The 5766-nt window shown below is 47.1% G+C and overlaps 1 protein-coding gene across 1 annotated transcript in view; it reads right to left on the minus strand.

Moving 5' to 3' along the window:
- The window catches only part of ARHGEF18 (Rho/Rac guanine nucleotide exchange factor (GEF) 18), a 20140-nt gene extending 19904 nt beyond the window's left edge, over positions 1-236 (minus strand). Inside the window, exon 1 of the mRNA XM_010131000.1 lies at positions 168-236. The gene's annotated coding sequence lies outside the window, so the exon portion shown is untranslated. The remainder of the gene's footprint in view (positions 1-167) is intronic.
- Between the last annotated feature and the right edge of the window lie 5530 nt (positions 237-5766).

A 5766-nucleotide genomic window follows, 5' to 3' on the forward strand; every position in this document is an offset into this window, starting at 1 on the left:
TCCCTACATAAATTGTCATAAACTACCACGACAAGTTAGTAAATACTCGATGTCTTGAAGTCACAGGGCGCGATTCTGTACTGCTGTAAATGAAAACACTCGCACTACACTAAACTTACTATGTCAGGCACTGTGATTATACAAGAAAAACAAATCTGAAACCCCACCTTGGGTCTGACGCTGCTGCATTCAGCCAGTAAACTCCTGCAGTTCTTATGGACATTCACTGCACAATCTGAAACACACACAAAACAGCTGAAGTTATTCTTGTCCTTCCCACCCAGGGAAAGGAAGTGACACATGTAAGATCTCGATGGTAGAAGAGGTGCGGAGGAAGCTCGGGGGTTTCAGCGAGCACCTTTGTCACGCGTGTTCTGGCCTTGATTTTACACCGGATACTGGAGCTTTTTCAGCAGACTCAGAACCCTCGATGGTACAGTTCACACGTTCAAGCCCAGAGACGCCGGTGAATGTGCTGAGAGCACCTGCCTCACCCCCACCCAACCTGGGCACGGTGGCCCTCACGTCTGCAGCGGTTATTCCCGTCTCTACTCAGAACTGGTACCGTTCATTCAGGAAGGCAGCGATTGGGCTCCGCAGGAAGAGCTGCCTTTCTGCACCGTAGAGGCTGAAGTAACTGCCGTGAAGTTCAAAAGGCACCATGGAACCATTCGAGTATTCCCACCACCAGAGCACTGCCAGCCTCACCAGGGAACTGTTCCCAGGAAAGGGACTAGAGCAGCCCACTCCCACCCACAAGGCACAAACCCACCAACAGTACAGTAAAATCCAATCTCTTTTTTCTCCTCCAACAGCCACTGCTAGAGAAAACAGGATGACAACCAGCAGCGTCACAGGTCTTTGGCAGGCTTTCTGCCCCGCTATAAAGTAAGATCCTTCATCAAAAGCAGGTGCAGGACACCAGCGGCCCAAGACAGCAGAGGAAACCAGGATTTGTTCCCTCCCATACACTTCAGGCACACTTGTTAAAAGCAAAATAGAACAAAACTGGGAAGATTAACACCGTATTTCGAAAGAAAAGTTTGTTTATGTTGAAAGCACAGAGAAAAAACTGTTTAAGGGCTCTTCGCCCAAACAGAACCACCACCCGTGCCTGGCGCCAAGACCGGAGCTCTGCTTTAAGGCTCCTGCATAATGTAGAGAAACACTCACTTCTGTTTTCCATAAATACAGTAAAACTCTGAGAACAGGAGAAAAACATTTACTTGGCCTTAAACACAAATAAATAAAGGCATAAAAACAAGACAGGGAGAAAGAGTGAGTGCCCATACCCGACAGATGCTCACAGGTCAGGCAGCTTCCCTGAGCGTGGGAAATCGGCGCAGAGTGAGCCCTTGGAGTGCCGGGCACACAAAGATCACCACAAAAACAGCCACCTCCCATAACCCCCATAACCTCTCTCTCATTTGTGATATTTCTACCAACACCACACCCCAGGCAAAGAAACAAAGGGCACTATATCTGATTCCAAACGTACATGCCTCTGCAAATGCATGATAAAAACGTACCAAAATCATTCACTTGCTAAAACTATATAGAGAACAGCAAATCTACGAGGGGTTCAGCACTTACTAAGGCCTCCACCTATCAGCAGAAAATGAAGAGCTTGTTAAACGACATGCCACAACAACAAACAACTGGTTGACAATGGAAACTCCTTTTTCTCCCAAGACAAAGGAGCAAACAAAAATCACCACACAAAAGGAAATAGAAAAAATTCTGCCTGACGTCAAGGCGGGCTGGACGCGAGCGGAGCTGACAGACGGGTTCCCTTCAGGGCAGAACAGGCACATGGGCAGAGGGGAGCGTCCACGCAGCCCCGGCCCTGCGACATCGCCTCTTCCCTGGAAAGCCAATGTAGATGACTGTATGACACAGTCATCTACAAACACTGCATCGAACTAACTATACGCTCACATTTCCTGACATTTACCTGCCTTCAGTGATTACATTCAATAATTATCTTCCTGTTAATGATTAGTAGGACATACTCTACTTCAAAAGCTCAGGTACCTTGTTCACTCACTGTAAAGGGATCTCAACTTAATGTATGCCCATTTTAAAACCATGCACTTGGCCAGTTAAAGGTAACAGCTCTCTCCCTCTCTCTCGGGAGGTTTCTTTCACTTAATGAGCTGTCATTAGTGCTGTGTGTTTTCCTATGTTGCTGAAAGGTTTCTTACACAGCAGGAGAGAACTTACTAGAAAACAGGATGATGCTAAAGAAAAGGCTCAGAAAACTGCAGCTGAATCCAAAGACTTGATTCTCTAAGAGACTATTTGAACTGCAGTTAATGGTTTCCAAGAGGCGTAATTTTTGCCCACGTAAGAGAAGAGGATTCTGAAAGGTACCAGAGGGCTCGGACTGGTTTATAACCATTCCTCATTCCAGAGCATATGCTCCAGCTTCCCCAGTTTGACACGCTTTTGTGGGCAGTGCTGATCCGGGCACACTCCAGGTAAGGATGAGAACCAGCGTTCAAATACTGAGGGATCCAGTTTCCTTTTTCTCCACCACGCAAGATCTCTTTGCCCTCTGGACAGCCTCTCCGAACAGGGTATTAGAGAATGGCAGGGGTCAGGGAAACAGCCAAGAGAATGAGGGACAGAGGATGGTGAAGAAGCGACAGGAACCTGAACACACTGAGACTGACATGAAGAGCAGAGATTCATCTGAAGGATTGCTATTGGTGCACAGAAATGACTGGTAGTATCTCACCTTAGAAAACACGGGCAGCCACTCAAAGAAAAGGAGTGTTGGCAAACTCAAAATGGACAAATATTTTTGCCTTGTGCCATCAGTAACTGGGAGCATTTGGTCTTATTCAGATCAAGACTTTGGGAAGGTACAAAAATGGAATGGACGGTTACACTGCCAAGTGCTCCTCAAACTGGAGAGGCACGGATGGTATTCTTGAGGACGAGAGCTAAGAACTCAGGGAACTGCCACCCTCCCTCCTCTCCTCCTCCTCACTCACTGGAAGCACAACATTAATTTGGCAGAAGAAGACCAGCTCCTCCAAAGGATTTAATTCTGACATGGCCTATGCAGAAGGGCCACAGCTCTGGCTAGTGCCGAGAACACCAGTGACGCTGCTGACACATCCAGAACACCCACGGGTTTGGGTTACCTCGACTGGATGGGGACAAGGCCACCGCTGCTGGAGCTAAAGGTACCGCAGCGAGCGATACCACGCACAGCGTGCCAGCTGAGCAAACCCACCACGGTTCCTTCTGGGCTTCAGTCAACAGCTTAGGAATTAAAGACTGAGAATTTCAGGAGCATCCCATACCTGCTGACCGCAGGGACTGCCACTGCCTCGGAAGCATCTAGCACGGGCTGGTGCCAGTGACGACCTGTGGCTCATTGACAGACGAACTGAAACAGGGGCCTCATCCAGCAAAGAGAGATTTAAGACCAAAAGGCTCATAAACATCATAAAAGATCCTGTTGACGATTGAGGGTAATGAAATTAATATCTGGTATAATAAAAATCCTTCCCTTATTAATTGAGATGTTTTCACAGAAACCTGTTTATGATTTAGGAGCATTTTATTGGATAGGACCTTCCAATGCCCAAGAGCGTAACGCCGACTCGCGGGATGCAGGAGGGCGATGCGCCTCGCTGAAAAAGGGCAGGTGAATGCCTCTTCTCCCCCGGCTGAACACCCTCCAGTGGGGCAGATGCCGGCAGTGGCCTATAAACGTCCTCCGGAATTGGATTCCAGGACAAATCTATGACTCACCAGGTCTTATGAGTATTATGACCCAGACCTTTGGTCTGGAACGGTACTGCCCAATAAAATAACTCTTCAAAGGCCATTTGCAAAGAGCTACAACTAATAGACAGACAGGCTATGATTAATCTGACCTGGAACAACTGACTTCTTGTTTTCCTCAAGAGTATTTTTTTGGGTGTTTTTTAACTGACATTAAAAAAACACCCGTTAAAGCAGCTAAGTTGAGGCAGCGACAGCTTTTACAGCGATTCTAACAACACAAGGACTACTACTAACACATTAAGCACTACTTAATGATATGGATATATTCACCACCTATTAAATCCAACCAGAAGAGAGCCGTGGACAGGGTAAGTTTTCCTGTGAAATGAATGATTTTTCTGTTTTCAGATGCCTGATACTTCAGGGATCAAAGAGAACCTCTCCCCTCTTTCCTCACCCTCACACCATACAAAACAATTCCTCTCTCTTGAACTGACAAAGGAAACAACTCACATACAAGTGGTTAATACAGAATATAAAATCTGAATTTATAGTCAGAGACACGCAACAAAAGAGCTAAGAAACGTTTCAAACAACTACAGCATTCCTGAAGCAGCAGAGTGGCTTTGTGATAAACCTCCTCAGGAAAGAGGAGGAGTCTTGGTGGAACATGAAGAAGTTTCTGTACTCGGTAAATCCAGGACAGGTACCACCAGGAACCCCGCGCAGATTTAACTTTGTCCTCGTGGCTTTGGCGACTGGAGTTTCCTTGTTTTGCCAACTCACCTCGTTATGCAGAGGCAGAAACCAAAACCTGGAAGGGTGCAGGGTGAAGAGATTCTTCACATTCTGAAACAGAGACAGTCCACACGAGAGCAACGCCACCAAATTATCAAGTTTCAGCTTCCCTGTTAAAGCACTCTTCTTTGTCTCCAAAACAACCTATAATTACCCTCTCACTGTATCTGGTTTTATGGTCAAAATATCAGATAGACAGACAGGGGGTGGGGCCGTCACATTCCCAACACTGCACGTCCTGGTGGCCTCAGGGTTTTCTTTGAGCACAGAAACCCAAACCGACCAACTGAACGGCGGACGTTTCTGGTTTTGAATAATGCAATGTAAAATTAGCGTATTATCCTGAAAGAAACACGAGAATCATTTCAATCCTCTCCCGCTGAGCCCTTCCCCCTTTCTGCAGGAACCTACAGAACTGCAGCAGCAACTATGACAATCATAAAAGGTATTTAAAATATTTCACAGGTAAACATTAGGTGGAACTACAACACACCACGTCTGATGGCTTCTGTTTGAGAGATGTATTTCATTGGTTTGGTTTTTTTACCATAAGAAACATAACTATTACTTTACGCTTTGTAAATTAAAAAAAAGCACCCAATAAAAAAGCCACTTACAAAACTCTCTCAAGAGGGGAGCGAGAGCTGAGAAGCAGTCCTTTCTTCTCTTGGTTTTACACACACAGACACCACAGTAACAAAACCACAGCACAAAATCTCCAGACCATATTCAGACGTTTTGCTTATTTAATAAGTACGGCACCAGGACCACTTGCAAAGCTGTTTGTTTGAATCACTGCGCTTCTCCCCACCTCCCCCGGAGCCCATCACCGTGCCCCGAGCCGGGGCTGCCTTGCCAGTGCGTACAAGCCAAGTCTACAACCTGACAGCGTCTCCCGCTCTCTCCCAATGTGCCATTCTGCAAGTATTTAAAAAGGGTCAGTCACCACCACTGCCGGGAAGACGCTGTCACGCTTTTTTTCCCTACCACATTTAAGGTCTTTCTCTGCACATCCCGCACTTCTCTCAGTGCCAGCAAGCGCGCAGACGAGGTGCAGGGTTTCGTTATCACAAGCACAGGGATGCTCACACTCAAGCCGTGGCGCACAGCGAAGCAGCTGCTCATCGGGCCGCCCCAGCTCGCCTCCCTGACGCCCACCGCGATCCTTCACCCCCTAGAAGAAGTCTCCAAACACAGACCGGACCGTCGCGAACTACCTGTCCC

Source organism: Buceros rhinoceros, unplaced genomic scaffold, assembly GCF_000710305.1.
Source record: "Buceros rhinoceros silvestris isolate BGI_N320 unplaced genomic scaffold, ASM71030v1 scaffold6442, whole genome shotgun sequence".
Lineage (NCBI taxonomy): Eukaryota > Metazoa > Chordata > Aves > Bucerotiformes > Bucerotidae > Buceros > Buceros rhinoceros.